Source organism: Rhineura floridana, chromosome 5 (assembly GCF_030035675.1).
Source record: "Rhineura floridana isolate rRhiFlo1 chromosome 5, rRhiFlo1.hap2, whole genome shotgun sequence".
NCBI lineage: Eukaryota > Metazoa > Chordata > Lepidosauria > Squamata > Rhineuridae > Rhineura > Rhineura floridana.
This window is the reverse complement of record NC_084484.1, coordinates 162,722,057-162,737,713: the sequence shown is the minus strand read 5'-3', so window position 1 is coordinate 162,737,713 and position 15,657 is coordinate 162,722,057. Positions and strand designations below refer to the sequence as shown.

Below are 15,657 nucleotides of genomic sequence, written 5' to 3'. Positions count from 1 at the left end.
GCCTAAAACTAAACAGACACTATACCTGTCTATAAAAAAACCCTCACCTCATTGCTACAATGTAGAATAGAGGGGGGGACCCTGAAGGTATAGGCCAATTCTTCTTGACAGACAGAAGAAATGCTACTTGGCCTTGAAATGACCAAACAACCTACACTATGCAGTACAGCAAATGGAGATGTTGGAATACCAGGTGGGGGGGGCTTTTATAGCCCCTTACGCTCCACCCCTTTGGTCCAAGTGCACTGTAATGTGCATCCATTTTGTCATGATTTGCCTTACTCTGGAGAAGTAAGGAAGCCCAGGCTAGGGAGCACATAGCCATCAGCTCCTGAAGGGACCATCAATGACCATTTGAACTAAGAGTGTGCCCTAGTCTATTCTCCACAAATAGCTACACCATGCACAGATTTCAGGGAAGACATGCAAGGGTTCCTCAGCAGATGTGTGTTTGGGTGTGTTCACTATATGTGTATATATGTCAATTCCCCTTAATATAGGAAATTTGAAAACTAGGCATTATAACCTAAATATGCAAGTGAAGCCTGTTGAATCCATATTGGGATACAAGTTTACAATCCTCAGTTCAAAGAAGAGGCAAGAATTAGGAGCACCATATTTTTCTGCAGCTCACATTAAAATTTGATCCAGGGAAGAATCCTCAGCTAACTCCCCACACTAGGGTTGCCAGGTTCTTGGCCTGAGACTGATCCTGTCTCTTTAGGAGAAGAGAAGGTCAGCCAAGTGCAGGTGTTCTTGCAACTCTGTAATGAGAAAAACCACAAGGTGGAATTCTCCCTTCCCCCTGCCCAACTTTTAAAGACACAGAAGACCTCTTGGACAACACTTATCTGCTGGGATAATAGCAGCAGCATTTCAACCACGAAGAGAGAGAAGGAAGTCCTTTGCAGGTGAATATCCCAAAGCATGGACTGAGGACACAGGATGCAACTACCTTGCTGAAGCTAAGCAGGTTTGGATTGGGTCAAAGCCTGGATGGGAGACAACTGGGAACCCCTATTCTATGTTGAATTCTATGATAGGATATAAATGTAGTCTTTTGTTGTTGTTTTTAAAGGAGGACATTCCCCCACCCCTCTTCGGCATAATGCTAGGGAAAAAAATCCCCAATAGCTCTGGAGAAATTCAAAAATAAGCTAAGCTATTTCCCATTTATGGAAAAATAGTTTGGCTTATTTCCAATCCAATCCAACATGAGCTTTGGGGACATGCTCGTCTCTATAGTAATCATGCAGAGGATCAGATTGTACATTATGTTCAAAATACTGAAAGTGAGTTTTTCGAGTTAAAATGAATGTCTGTAGATTCAAAACAAACATAATTAAAGAAAATGTAATTTGACATGTCCAGGCTAAATGTTAAGTCAGACAGACTGCTTGAGTGGGAAAGTTTCAAACAAATGAAATGGTGTGTTCCCTTCTTGGAGACATCTGCCTTATTTGGAACTACAGATCCACCTTTAAATTTCTGCAAAATGCACCTACAGATCCACCATTAAATTCCTCCAAAAAGCATTTTGGTGTTGAGAATAAGGGTACCAGAGTTTCAGTTATGCTCTTCTTCCTTCAGATTTCAGAAATACAAGTGCAACATTAATCACAAAAATGGAAGACAATGAATTCATCCGTGAGAGATCTTGGAAAAAGCTTGCCAAATTAGCAAATCTGATCTGGAAGTCAGAGAAGTACAGTGCAATTTGACCCAGGAAATAAATCTAATACAAAATGGCAGATTTCCAGGTTGACTTATCTAAGTGGATCCACATTTCATGTTGAGTGATTAGCCACTTATTCAGCAGAAATTGCCTTAGGTCTAGCTGACCTTGGCAGCATTACTAGGGTTACATTTGCATACTTATTTACATGCATGAAAGTAACTCAAATTTTCTGGCACATTAAACACAAAGAGGTCTTTCTTCCTTGTCTTCAGACATGAGTGATTTATTTCCACCATATATGTCTTGCAATGAAAACAGCAGGTTGCTTCAATATTTCAATTCTCAAGTTCCTCCTCTGAAGGCAGATGAAGTTCCAAATTTGTTGTATGTTATATGTATGTTGTATGTCCGGTGCTATGATAGAGCTTGTGATCCAATGGAAGGAGGGTTGGATCAGGATCTTGGAAACCTAGGGTCACTTCTACCATTTGGTGCTTTGCATGGTCTTGGGTTAGTCTAAGGTGAAGGACAAGATGACGCCCCTCCTGTTCTGCATACAAAAGTTAATTGGACAGGCGACTGAATCTTCTTCAATACTATTGATGCGATAGCATCTTCCACTGCATCTGAGGGCAGCAGGGTATCTTAGGAGGCACCAGGCATGCTGAGTGGCACACATACTTTTATCCTTCAGTATTTCTCCACCACTGCCTACAGCATCTACCACTTGAGGTGGTTGCCTCACTTTGCTTTATAGTATAGCTAGCCCCAGGGAAGTCAAATACTCTCAGTCTCAGTGGTTCATCTGTAAAATGAAGATAATAGTGATCTATCTTAACAGGTTGTGGAAATGAGAACAATAAGAACTCAATAGACTGTGTGAGTTACAAGGAGCACTTTCCACCTTAACTGCAACTGTCAACGGCAGTCTCATCTGGCAGATTTCTTTTGTTAAATTGTACCGCTTGAGATTGCAGATGGGGATCAACCATTTCAATACTTCCCCATATAAACCCTGCCTGCTTCCCTGAAACTAGAATGTCAGTGAGAAAAGTAGATGATGGTGGGTTATTTTTTAAAAAAGTACTGTTTCTATGGAACCAGTGCTCTTTTAGAGAAAACGTTGCACCCCCTGAAATGTCACCTTTCCTTGTGGGGAAAAAAATCCACCCCCATGAAAATTCAACACAGCACTAGAAATACACTCCGTTTGCCTTGTCTTATCCCTCCCTCGCATTGGTGGTAAATAGAAAGATACTGTAGCATTCCTCAAAAGAACGGCAATTTAATATCTAGTAGCTTGGAGGAAGGTGCTGTCATGGGAAGCATGGTGATGACATTTCCTCTTTCATTATGTGTAAACACTCCTGCTGTGACCCTGTTTATAATGTCTGTCACACAGGCATTCCAAGAGTCAGGTATGCCACAAGCCACTTAAGACAGTTATTTTCATACCTCTGCTAGGCAACCTGTCTCAGGCCCAATTTGAATACTTTTTAATGAGTCATTACATTAACAGGAGCCTCTGCCCACCTGTAGAGGCTACTGTTTTGTTTTTCCTATTATTTTTTATTTATTTTATCTATATAGCATACAGAAACAAAACTGAACAGATATACAATAATAAAGGAATGTGCAGTTGGTTGTGATTGTCTTTTCCGGTAAGTGCTCACCATTTTTCTCTTTTATACCTTTCAAGTGTATTTCTATGTTCAAACCCTGTACTGGAATCTGTAGGACAGGTTCATACCATACATTTAAAGTGCACGCAACACACTTTTAAAGTATGTTACTCTCCCCAAAGAATCATGGGAAGTGTAATTTGTTAAGGGCGTTGGGAATTTGTAGCTCTGCAAGGAGGAAACCACAGTTTCCATGATTCTTTGGGGGAACTCATGTGCTTTAAATGTGTGTTGGATGTGCTTCAAATGTATGGTGTGGATCTGTCCTATGTCTCTATCAGCAAACAATCAGGAGCTCCAGATCGAGACATGGGAAGGTAGTCCTCTGTCATTGGGCTTATCTACACAGGGTTTTATTGTATGTCTGGTGCTACTTGCATCCCCTTTTAATTTGCATGGTTCACATGATGTTACTGGCAAACAGAAGCTATCACACAATTTCCCTCCCTGTAAATCTGTACTAGCCCAATCCTTTTATAATCCAAAAAGGGAAGGAAAAAAACATCTCCACTCCATATCTCTAGGGCTTGCAGACACTGCTCCAATGCTTTTAGGTGGGTGTGTCAATCATTTCCCTCTCTACGCCCACTCCCTCCTCCTCCTCCCTTCTTTGATTTTATTTCCTGTGGACTGAAGAGAAACTTCCACTGCTTCTTCCTGTTCTGCAAGCCTTTTTTATGTTGCTGCAAATGGTGCCTTTATTTTCTTCTCCCTCCTAACTTTTGCACAAAAGCATAACACTGCTCAAAGATTTGTATTTCAGCTATATTGTACCAGTGAAAATAATCGCACTTCTGGGTTGTTGTTTTTTTAAAAGAAATTTACTGGTAGAACAAACCAAGCATGCTCGGTTGCCAGGTAACCAGAGGGAGTGAAAATGTTAAATTAGGGGGTGTGGTCTTTAGGAAACTGTGTGATTAATGCATCACCTCAAGTGTGACTAGAAACACCATCTTTGCAGCTGGCATTGAACACTTACTGTGGATGGTGCAAACAGAAAATGAAGGTAAAAACAGCGCCTTTAGAACGAAGTTATGCTCCCATGTGGATAAACCCTTAATCTCTTTTCTTAATGTATGTAACAAAGTCTTGGAGGCCGGGCTTGGCAACCAAGAGGTCTTCTGTATCTTTAAAAGTTGTGCAGGGGGAAGGGAGAATTCCACCTTGTGGTTTTTCCCATTACAGGGTTGCAAGAACACCTGCACTTGGCTGACTTTTTCTTCTCCTAAAGATACAGGATCAGTCTCAGGCCCTGAGCCTGGCAACCCTAATTGACATCATAACTCATGAAAAGGATTCTGTCTGAAACAAGTAACATAATAAGGCATATCAGCAAGTGACATAGCATCCAGGCTCTCTCATTAAGGAAAGCATCGTAACTGCAAGCATTTCTGAAGGGGGGGCGGTGGATTGTTCTGCTATCATACCTCTGTTTCACAATCAATGTTTTCTTGATGATCTAGGACTTTTCTTTTCTCCCATGGATCACTTGAAAATTTCTGAGGGTCACAGATCCCCAGTCTATAGCCTCCTAGAGAAAAACCACCCCTCTGGATGGGTTCCAACCATTGTTGAGCTTGTCTGTCTGTTAGGGAAAGGGGAGAAATTTGATTCAGTTCACATTTAAAGGCAGATTTGTGCAAACTTGCACTTTCTCAAACAATATGAGAACCCAAACACAGCCATCCTTCAAAACTCCCAAACACAGTAGGGTTGCCAGGTCCATGGCCTTAGACTGATCCTGTATCTTTAGGAGAAGAGGTCAGCCAAGTGCAGGTGTTCTTGAAACACTGTAATGGGAAAAAACACAAGGTGGAATTCTCCCTTCCCCCTGCACAGCTTTTAAAGATACAGAAGACCTCTTGGTTGCCGGGACCAGCCTCTAAGAGGTCTTCTGTATCTTTAAAACTTGTGCAGGGGGAAGGGAGAATTCTGCCTTGTGGTTTTTCCCATTACAGTGTTGCAAGAACACCTGCACTTGGCTGACCTTCTCTTCTCCTAAAGATACAGGATCAGTCTCAGGTCAAGAACCTGGCAACCCTAAAACATAGCCATCCTTCAAAACTCACAGTTATCTGAATTTTGTGATGCAGTTCAACAAGCAAACAAAGTTGACCAAAATTCATATATTAGGGGAAAATGTGTATAAAAATGAATATATTAGTGAAACGAATATGCAAAAATGCATAATGTTAGGAGAAATTGCTTGCAAAAAAGGTGCACATTAGTCCAAATGGCATACAAACATGTGTTTATTAGGAGAAATTTGCACTAAAATGCTGAAGGTTTTTCACAGGGATTTTTAAAAAAAAGAAAACGCAAATTACTGCAGAACTGGATTTAAGATTGGAAAAATAAGAAACAGAGAGATCTGAAAATGACAAATCTTTCCATTCCTACCTTCTATCTTCCCTCCCTCCACTTTCCCTCCTGAGGCTATTAAACCCTCCTCCTTCTTCCTGCCAGTTCTCCAGCTCACATGCACCAGATGCGCCTCTTTCCATCCATTGGACTAGTGCGCACCAGAATTCCACACTGCTTGCTTTCATGACATGGGCAGAGCCTCTCTTCAGTGTCCCCACATGGTGTCCAAGAGGCCCAACCCACCATATCTGGAGGGCACCACATTGGCCACCCCAGTCCCAACCAATAAAATCCATCCTAAATCTACTATTGGATATTGTTAGTTGGTATGCATGCATACAGTTCAAATAGTTTTCTTTACCAATGGGAGTTTAGTAAGAGGCACTGCAATAACAATGGGTAAAAACTCAATTTAAAAAATGGTCACTTTACTGTAGGGTTTTTTTTACCCTTTCATAATAAATTAGTTTGAGTAACATGAGGACTTTGCGTTTAATAATTAAACTCTCTAATATTTCTAAAAGTCAGATTTGTTTGGGGCATTAGGCAGTTTAATAGCTCTCACATTATTGGTACTTCAAGTGCCTTGGCAATATTATTGTTAATTAAAGAAATGCACATGATTCAGAGGGATCATAACACAGACATTTCATTTTGGAAGGAGATTATATCGTCACAAATGTTCTTTGTATGCAAGACACCAAATTCAGACCCTGCCAGATATGTATATTGAATTTAAGATTTTTCTTTCTTTTGTGTTCTGCTCGGTTATACATCCAGAAACATCCATTAAAGTACACTTGCCCATGGATGATTTTTTTTAAAAAAAGTTGTCTTTATTTGAGCTATTTTTTAATTTTCTTCCAGAATTGTACTCTTGACTCTCCTTGTCAGCTAATGTTCTGTGGGTGGAAGTAATTATGCCAGCCTTCGCCAGCCTGGTGCCGTCCAGACACTCTCGTTTCCATCTCCTATCAGCTCCCATGGGAATGGAAGTCCACCACATCTGGAGGTTTTGTTATAGGTAAGATGGGGCTGCTCTCCCAAATGGTTGCCATCCCTGAGTTTTCTCTTCTTCTCTTACCAGAATAGCTTACCCTGTATTCTGATATAATCTCATTATCCATTTCCCTGTCCCGGCTCCGTATCACTGCCTGCCTTGATGGAGATGGCGAGAAGTCTGGCATGATGATGCCACAACACAGAGCAAATGAGCACACATGTTATGGGAAGGGCCATAGCTCTGTGGTAGAGCATCTGCTTTCTACGTGGAAGGGGTTCAATCCTTGGCATCTCCAGGTAGGGCTGGGGATGTCCTCAGTCTGCAGCCTTGGAGAGCTGCTGCCGGTCAGTGTGGACAGTACTGAACTAGGTGGACCAATGGGAAGCTGCTCCTAACTTGCAAAGGAGCTGCCGTTTCCTGTGGAGGCACCATTTGAGCATAACTGATAGTTCCACCCTATGAGATGCAACATTCAGACTGTTGGAAATAGGCAACCTCACATCCTGCCATGAGGGACCAGGGTTATACGTGCTTTAGGACAGTTAAAAGGAAGAAATGCTGATTCTAGCCAGACTCAAGAAAAACTCTATAGTTTCCTGTAATATAGCTTCCTTTTGGTGGTTGTTTCCTCTCCTTCCTTCTTGCTTGTGCAGCATGTGCCTTTTTTGAATCCTCAATTATCACACAGAGCAAGCAGATGTGGGGCCGCTTGCTAGAAGCGGAAAAACTATGGACTGAAAGAGGCCCCCTTTTCTTCTTTCTGGTTTCCTAAGCTGTGCCCGGATCACTATATACAGGAAGTGTTTGTGAGTAAACTATTTTGTATTACTTTACTGGAGACAGTTTGTGTAAGCCAAGACAAAAGGGGAAAGGTGGGGCTGGTTATTGCTTCTTCCTATTTTTGTGTGTGCCATTTTACTTTGCTAGAGATGGAACCACAGAGCCTCCCAAGGCAAACATGCGACCCACCCCCATACCACCTCCATGCAGTCCAAAGTGGTGCAGGCCCATTTTAACACCTGATCTGCCAATTATATAGACCCTCATGGTCCCTAGGTTTTTGGCCACGGCCCTTTAAGGAAACTGTGTGTGCAAGAACAAACATGACCTTGCATTTTCAGCAACCTGGTCACAGGTGGATTTTGTTAATTAGCCTTTTAATTAAACTGGGTCTGTTCTGTTCAGAATGTCACCTTTGTTCTGAACATTGCTGCCTGTGTGCATCCTATTAGGCCAAGGTAGAAAGTCCCCACGCCCTTCTGTAAGTTAAGCTGCTCCATAAGGGTTTTCAACAGAGCAGAGACAAAAACAGCACCCTCTCTCACGGTGAGAGGAGTCAAACCCCAAAGCTCTGGTGAGCCAGCCCTATATTTCCAACAGTAATCTCACTTCAGCAACAACCATGTGTAGATTCTTTTAATTTTATGGTGCTACTCTGATTTTACAATGTAGAAACTAAGCTGTTGGTTATACATCAGACCTGTAAAATACAAGAGAGAAAATCCTACACAATGTCCATTTTAATTTATTTTTGTGTGTGTGTTTCATCCTGCCTGCTTTCACACTGCACTTTATTATGACAATTTCTTACCTGGCAATTTGAGCAATTTATTTGATCTTTCTCGCAATATAAAAGCTAATTCTGGAAATCTAGTGGAATATAGTGGAATGCTTATTGTTGTGATACATAATTCCAGAAATAATCTGTTTGCAAGCTGAGGAACCTGGAAAATTGCAGGACTTTTACACTGGCTGCAGCGGCTCGCGTGCCAGGCATCCCAGTATATCATGCATTCCTGCCTTTTAGGTGCGTATCCTTTTTTTTTTTTGCTAATTTATTTGCCTAATTAAAACTACTGGCATTCTGGCGTAGGTGTGGGTAACAGCTTTTTCTTATTCCTTTCCCCCTGTACACACCCGTGTCCAGACAACCCACAAAAATAATGTCAGATGCTAAAGGGAGACGGGTTGCATAGCAACCGGACGACATCTTAGACCTCCTACATATATGGAGTGAGGGGGAAAAACCAGTTTCCATTAAGGAGCAGTCAGCCTCACTTTGTAGCTGAGGAACTAACAGTGTGTTGGCATACACCAGCAGAAATGGGGGGGGAGCCCATGCTAACTCGCATAGTGAATTATGGGGGAACTACAGTGCACATGTGTATAACAGGTAAAGGGCAAAACCAGAGCACTCTTCGTTGCAGCCATGTGAAAGACATTTGAGTGAAATGCCAATATATCAGCCAAAACAGCTGTGGTTCCTTAACACAACAGGTACTGCAGTGTGAAAGGAATTTTAGAAATTGTGACAGAAGCACTATCGTTTTAATCTGCAAAACTGACGCAATAAGCCCTATATGTGAAAGCAGCCCCTGAAGGACTTGTGAGTTTGAATCTGTCCTTCATTCAAAACAGTCCTAGGCTGTGTATGCAACATATCTTTAAATCACATCCCCAAGAATCCCAAGGACTGTAGTTTCTTAAGGGCGCTGGGAATTGTAGCACTGTGAGGGGTAAACTACAGTGCCTGGGATTCTTTGGAGAGGGTGCTTTGAATGTCATTGATGCAGCCTTTGTCAAAGCCTCTTGCTCAGCTAAGCCAGAGTTCAGATTAGGACCACAGGAACTTGCCTTACACTGATTCAGACCAGTGGTCCATCCAGCTCAGTATTGTCTACACTGACTGGCAGTGGCTCTCTAAAGTTTCAGATAGGGAGTCTTTCCCAGCCCTACTGAGAAATGTTGGGGGTTAAACCTAAGACCTTCAGCATGCCAAGCAGATACTCTACCAAAATTATGCACAAAGCGACGGAGGGTCTTCCACTGATAGATGTGCATATAGCGTGCATGTATGAAACTGTCTTACACTAAGTCAGACCGTTGGTCCATCTAATCCAGTATGACTAGGAGACAGCAGCTCTCCAGGGTGTCAGGAAGTGGTCCACTCCCAGCCTTACCAAATCCTTTTACTGGACATTCTGGGGACAGTACAGAGTGGCCCCTTACACATCCCCAAAAAAGAGGACAAAAGAAGAGACAGATTTCCATAAAATTTGAATGTACTAATTTACATCTGTAGCAGCAATTTCAGAAATGATTGCCATATCTTAAATAGGAATGCAATATATCTCATGATAGTGGGGAAGACTGTAGCCTGTGTCCCTGCTCACAGTCTGCTTTCCAGGTGCTATCTGTTGATGCAGCAACTTCAAGGGTTTCCCTTCCTATGGCCTTTATCTTAAAATCAGACTTGGTCTGGACAGGCCTTTAAATAGGGGACTGAACAAGCACACAGGTCAGCTACCCACAGTTTTCCCTACTATGGTGACATCTATTGAATTTCTGTTTAAATTATGTCGTTCCTAATTAGGGGCGTATTTGCCTCCACCATAATTACAGGGAAGACTCGGGAATATTCTCGAATCATATGCTAGGAGCCACGTGGGATCAATCATCCAATTAAGGAAGGCGCAGAGCAGCAGATATAAGGCTGCTCCGTCCTTCCCGCTCTTGCCTTCTTTGCCTCGCGGCACCCACCCTCCCTCCCATGTCAGTATGGGCTTTGCTGGTTGCCTGAATGGGGCCGAGTAGGAATTTTTTGGGGGGGATCCTGATTTCAGAATCCCTTTGGTTTTGCCTACTCCATACTGCTTGGGTTTAATTCAATTGGCTCCTCGGTTGTGTGGGATGCGTCTGCTTTGGCTGGCATAGAATTCGGGCAGGTGAGGTATATGGGGGTTAAAAATTACGTAGTTAAGGCATCATGAAAAAGGGGCACTCCCTAGGGAACCATCAGGGCTTTGTGTCCGGTGGGGATCTGGGTTGTGTCCTTGTGGGACCTGCTTGCGCATCATGGTGAACGCCTGTACGGTGGGGCCATGGTGTGGAGGTTGGAACCACACAGCTGGCTCCAAGAGCAAGGAGGGAGGAATTCACCCACATCCTTCACTATGGAGTTACGTGATGATGAGAAGTGATACCTTTAGAAGGTGAGGGTGTAATCCTTCGTAGTTAGGTTTAGCCTCACCTGCCCGAAAAGATATAGATTTGAATAATTGGCTGTATTGCATTGGATTTAGGATGTTATATTTTAATAAATATAACATTATTCCAGTTTGGTGTCACGAGTCTTCTTTGTGTGGGGGCAATAGCACTTTATATGAGTATATTCAAATTTTATGGAGATCTGTGACCCCTTTTGTCATCTTTTTAGCTGATGACTTTCCTTTTTGGGGGTAATGAGGCCATCCTAAACACTAGCAGAGCAATCCAAACCTGAGTCAGGTAGCAGTGGAGCATAATAGAGGGCTGTAGCCGCCACCACCACATCCGCAGCCCCATCGTTCAGACCAGCCAGGGTGAAAAGTGTGGGCAGTCAAGCACCACCAGCCTTGACCTTGCATAAAGATCAGGCTTGGATGTGATAGCACTGTGGCCATCTCAGGATCTAGCAGATCCAGGACCAGGTTAACCCTTCCCTGACCTTGGAAATTCCCATTTCGGGGCTTTCCGTGGACCACCACTGGTAGGAAGCCCACTGGTGGTATCCACCTGCCTGGAATTTTGGTAGGGAGAACAGAGAGCACTGCCCCAGTGGAGTGATGCTAGTGTCACTCTCTGGGCAGAGGTTAGAAGTGGCAGTCCTCTGCCCCATTCCACCAGCACATCGGGTTGGGAGTTTGGATAACAAGTGGCTGGCTGAGAGAGGGAAATGGCAAGAGGCACATCTACAGTGATTCAGGAGGCATAGTGGTCATCTTACACATTCATCTGCACTAGACATTAAAGCACTATGATATCACTTTAAACAGTCCCCCAAAGAATCCTGGGAGCTGTGGTTTGTTAAGAGTGCTGGGAGTTGTTGGGAGACCCCTATTCCCTTCACAAAGCTACAATCCCCAAAGTGGTGTAACTATCAGTCCCTCTTCCCAGGGAACTCTGGGAACTGTAGCTCTGCAAGAGGAATAGGGGTCTCCTAGCTGCTTTCAGCAGCCTTAAGTTCCCAGGATTTTGGGAGGGCCGCCATGACCATTCAAGTGGCATCATAGTGCTTTAACTGTATGGTGCTCATGGGACCACACACCCATCTGTGGTGTGTGTTCATTGCTTTCCAATCCACCACATGTTTCCAGCCCCCTTGCTTTTCTTCCGTACGCCTTCATTTTTTACTTGACACAGTATTGAATTTGCTTTTGGAATTGACCATTTCCCTGTCTCCCGCTCCTCTTCCCATATGTTGTCTCATTTCATTCATGAGCCCAAGAGCAGGGATTCTGCTTCTCCTTTGTTTTATGTGCAAAGTATTATGTTTAAGACAAAGAGGAGGGTGAGAAGGGAGAAGAGAGCAAGAGCCATCCCGGTGCTCTTCAGCAAAGGCGAGAGATGGGGAGAGAGAGAAAACACTCAAACTCATAAAGCATTAGATGAAAGAATTATGCCAAGAAATAAACCGTCTGGCTTTGTTGACGGTATTAAAATTTAATTTCTATCACTTTGTGTGTGCAGTGATATTTTCCAATTTTCACTGTTCTCCACACAGTATATGAATCTGTATTATCACATGATTGGTGCTTGTGGCTTTTCATTTTATTACTCAGTGCTATTAACATTTTAGCATCCTGTTTTACAAATCTCTTGTTTGCACAGCACTGAGAAAGTACTTCAAAACCTGCCGGCTTGTGTTTATTTCAAAGTTCTTCACATCTCAGATGACGCTTTATGTAGTGATATTTATGATCTCCATAACACAGTTTTTTAAAAGTTTTTTTTATTGTTTCATAACTACATCTTTGCAAGTGTTAAGGCAATACTAAAAGATGGGGGGGGCAAATATATGCTGTCTAAAATCTGACCTTTCAGAAGAAAGAAATATATTGTCACGGGAGGATGAGCCCACAGTGGCTAGAATCTATCCAGCACTTTATGAAAATCCAGTTCGCCACACTCGAATGCAGACCTGGATAGACAGGAATTTCCCCCAGGGAACCATTGTAATTTTGCCAAACACTCACCCAAGGTTTGGAAGATTCCAAAAGTACATCACAAGGTCTTTTGGATCAATCAATGTGGTTATGAGGCACATAGACAGGCTCAACCCACAGCAGTTGACCTCTGTATCTCAAAGTACCAAAATCCACTTCAAAGCACAATAAGAGGTACCAGGAAGTGAGTCAACCTTTAGTTGTGCCCTCAGAGGTAAAACAGAAAGCTAGCTTTGTGCAGTAACCACAAAGCAGAACTTAAAGTGACAATTATTTGCTTAGCCACAATATTATGAGGCAGATGATGCATTTTAATGAATAGAAATCATATAAGAAAATCCAAGTAGCTTTTGTAGCTCATGGTATAAGATATGCTCCTAAAATCCAATAATTGCTTAATAGGAACCCATCCAGGATTGTTAATATAAGACAGCAGTTTAGGGGAAGTATATGTTTTGTTGTAAGGCAAGGCATACATTGCTTAGTTTCACCACGCAACCCGGAAGAGCTCTGATGGTTCAGCAGGCTAAACATCTAATTCCTTGAGGCTTCAAAGGACCACTGAGTAAAGTAAAGTTTAGTGGTAACTTGAGATTCATTTTAATAAAATTATGCATTTTATCTATAGATGTATGACATCATAAAATCAGTATAAGAACAGGTACTCTTGACTGAAAGGGTTGCTCATGATCAAAACCTTGGCTGTGTCCAAGAGATTGAGTCCCAGGCTTGGTAAGACATACTCTTATATTGTAAGACCTGATCAATGTTCTTTTAATCATTTTTAGGGATTAATAAATAAAATTTAAGATAAATAAAATACAGTTGTAATATTCATGGTTGTTCTTGCTGGCTCTTCAAAATAAGTTGTCTCTCCTATAATACTAAGAAAGGTATTGGATGCTCTTTTATAAGGCCTTGCTTACTCACAAAGGGAACCATTGTTCTTAGGAACATTAACGCAATTTGGGGCACAAGTGCCTGAAGAAGAGGTTACCACAACAATATTCTCTGTCTTTATAAGAAGACAATGATTTTCTTCCCCTTCACCAGGAGCTGTAGTCTAAAACATCTGGGGAAAATCAGTGGAAAGGACCATAGTTCAGTAGTAGAGCATCTGCTTTGCATGCAGAAGGTCCCAGGTTCAATCCCCACCTTCTCCAGGTAGGACTGGGAATGTCCCCTGCCTAAAACCCCAGAGAGCCACTGACAGTCAGTGTAGACAATACTGAGCTAGATGGACCAATGGTCTAACTCAGTATAAGGCAGCTTCCTTTGTTCCTAAGAAGGTTGTCATACTCTCCCTGTTAGTCAAACATTATAAATGAATTGTTTTGATGTGGAGATGGTTTGCATTATGTATCTATTGTGAAACTGTTGTGAAGTATTTTTTATAGGGAGATGCTATGGATTACAATGTATTGTTATATAAGACAGGATAAATTGTCTTATTTTGTTTAGCTCATTTTTCTATGTATTGTTTGTTTGATGAAATATGTCAAGATGATCTGTACTTCTATATGTGTTGAACTGTGGTGGCCTAAGGCTCTGAACAATAAAGATTCATTCATTCATTCAGATAGATTGCTGTCTTCAAAAACTGAAAGGCTACCATGCAGAAGATGGAATGGACTTGTTCTTTGCTGCTCCAGAGGACAGGATTAGAACAAATGTCTGGAGATTGCAAGGAGCAGATTTTGGCTAAGCGTTAGAAGAAACTTGCTAACGGCAAGAGCTGCTCAACAGTGGAACAGAGTGTCTTGAAAGGTGGTGGGCTCTCTTTCATTGGAGGTATTTAAGCAAAGGCCAGACGGCCATCTGCCAGGAATGTTATAATTATCTCATGTGCTTCAGATCTGCATTTTGCAGGGGATGGGCTAGATGACCTTCAAGAGCCCTTCCAACATTGATTCTATGAACTGCTTTGTGTGTAGTATTTACAGAAAAGCAGTATACAAATAAAGTGATTATGACTAGTGGCAAGGTATCTGTTTTTGGCAGTTTCACCACATCCCAGTATTTATATTTGTATTTGGGGTTGAATACCTCCTGCCCACTTTTGTTTAGAGTAGGAAATGGGGAAGAAATTTGTTTCAGTTCACATTTAAAGCTGAATCTATATAATTTGCACTTTCAACAACAATATGAGAACTGAAACACAGGCATCCTTCAAAATTTCCACTTATCCCAATTATGTGATGCAGTTCTCCAACCAATGTTTACAAAAATGTATATTAAAAGTGCACATAAAACTGAATAGATTAGTGAAATTAATGTGCAAATTCAGTACACTACCCACCAGTACTAGGTACCTGTGTCTTATTCTGAGAGAAATCACTACATGTGTTTAATCTGTGGGTTTACACAGGGTTTTTGTGGAGGGATCTGAGATAAGGAAGAGCAGGTACCACTTCTCTTTGGACATATTCAAAGAGCCATTAGGTTGTCCTGAATAGGATGGACAAATCTGTCCATTTTGGTTTCTTCTTCTTCATCATTATCATCATCATCATCATCATATTGCCTGATATATACATTTTTGCAAGCAATATTGTAATGTTATTTAGTCCTCTTGCAAATTGCTCAGCATTTTAGTGCAAATTTCTCCTAATAAACACATTTTGTTAGCTCTACGTGGGGCTGCCCTTGTAGACGACTTGGAAATTTCAACTGGTCCAAAACGCAGCAGCCAGATTACTGGCTGGGGTTCCCTTTAGAACTCATATAGTCCCTGTTTTAAAACATCTGCATTGGCTGCCAGTTCATTTCTGGGCCCAGTTTAAGGTGCTCATATTAGTGTTTAAAGCCCTAAATGACTTAGATCCCAAATATCTGGAAGACTGCCTTCCCTACAGACCCTCTCGGGTCTTTCGATCAGCAGAGGGGGCCCTTTTGGTAGTTCCGCCACCCTCGGAAGCTTGGGGGATGGTGGCCCGGGAGAGGGCA

The 15,657-nt window shown here is 42.1% G+C and overlaps 1 long non-coding RNA gene across 5 annotated transcripts; it reads left to right on the top strand.

Moving 5' to 3' along the window:
• The first annotated feature begins 828 nt into the window (after positions 1–828).
• LOC133385993 (uncharacterized) lies at positions 829–14,679 on the top strand. 5 transcript variants are annotated; one of them, XR_009763048.1, is made up of 6 exons: positions 855–911; positions 3,269–3,339; positions 6,592–6,748; positions 7,381–7,533; positions 8,425–8,534; positions 14,291–14,679. It is a non-coding gene; the product is annotated as an uncharacterized LOC133385993 (long non-coding RNA). The 5 variants fall into 5 exon arrangements; XR_009763045.1 differs by having other exon boundaries at positions 864–973; XR_009763047.1 differs by lacking the exon at positions 3,269–3,339 and having other exon boundaries at positions 829–911.
• The last annotated feature ends 978 nt before the right edge of the window (positions 14,680–15,657 follow it).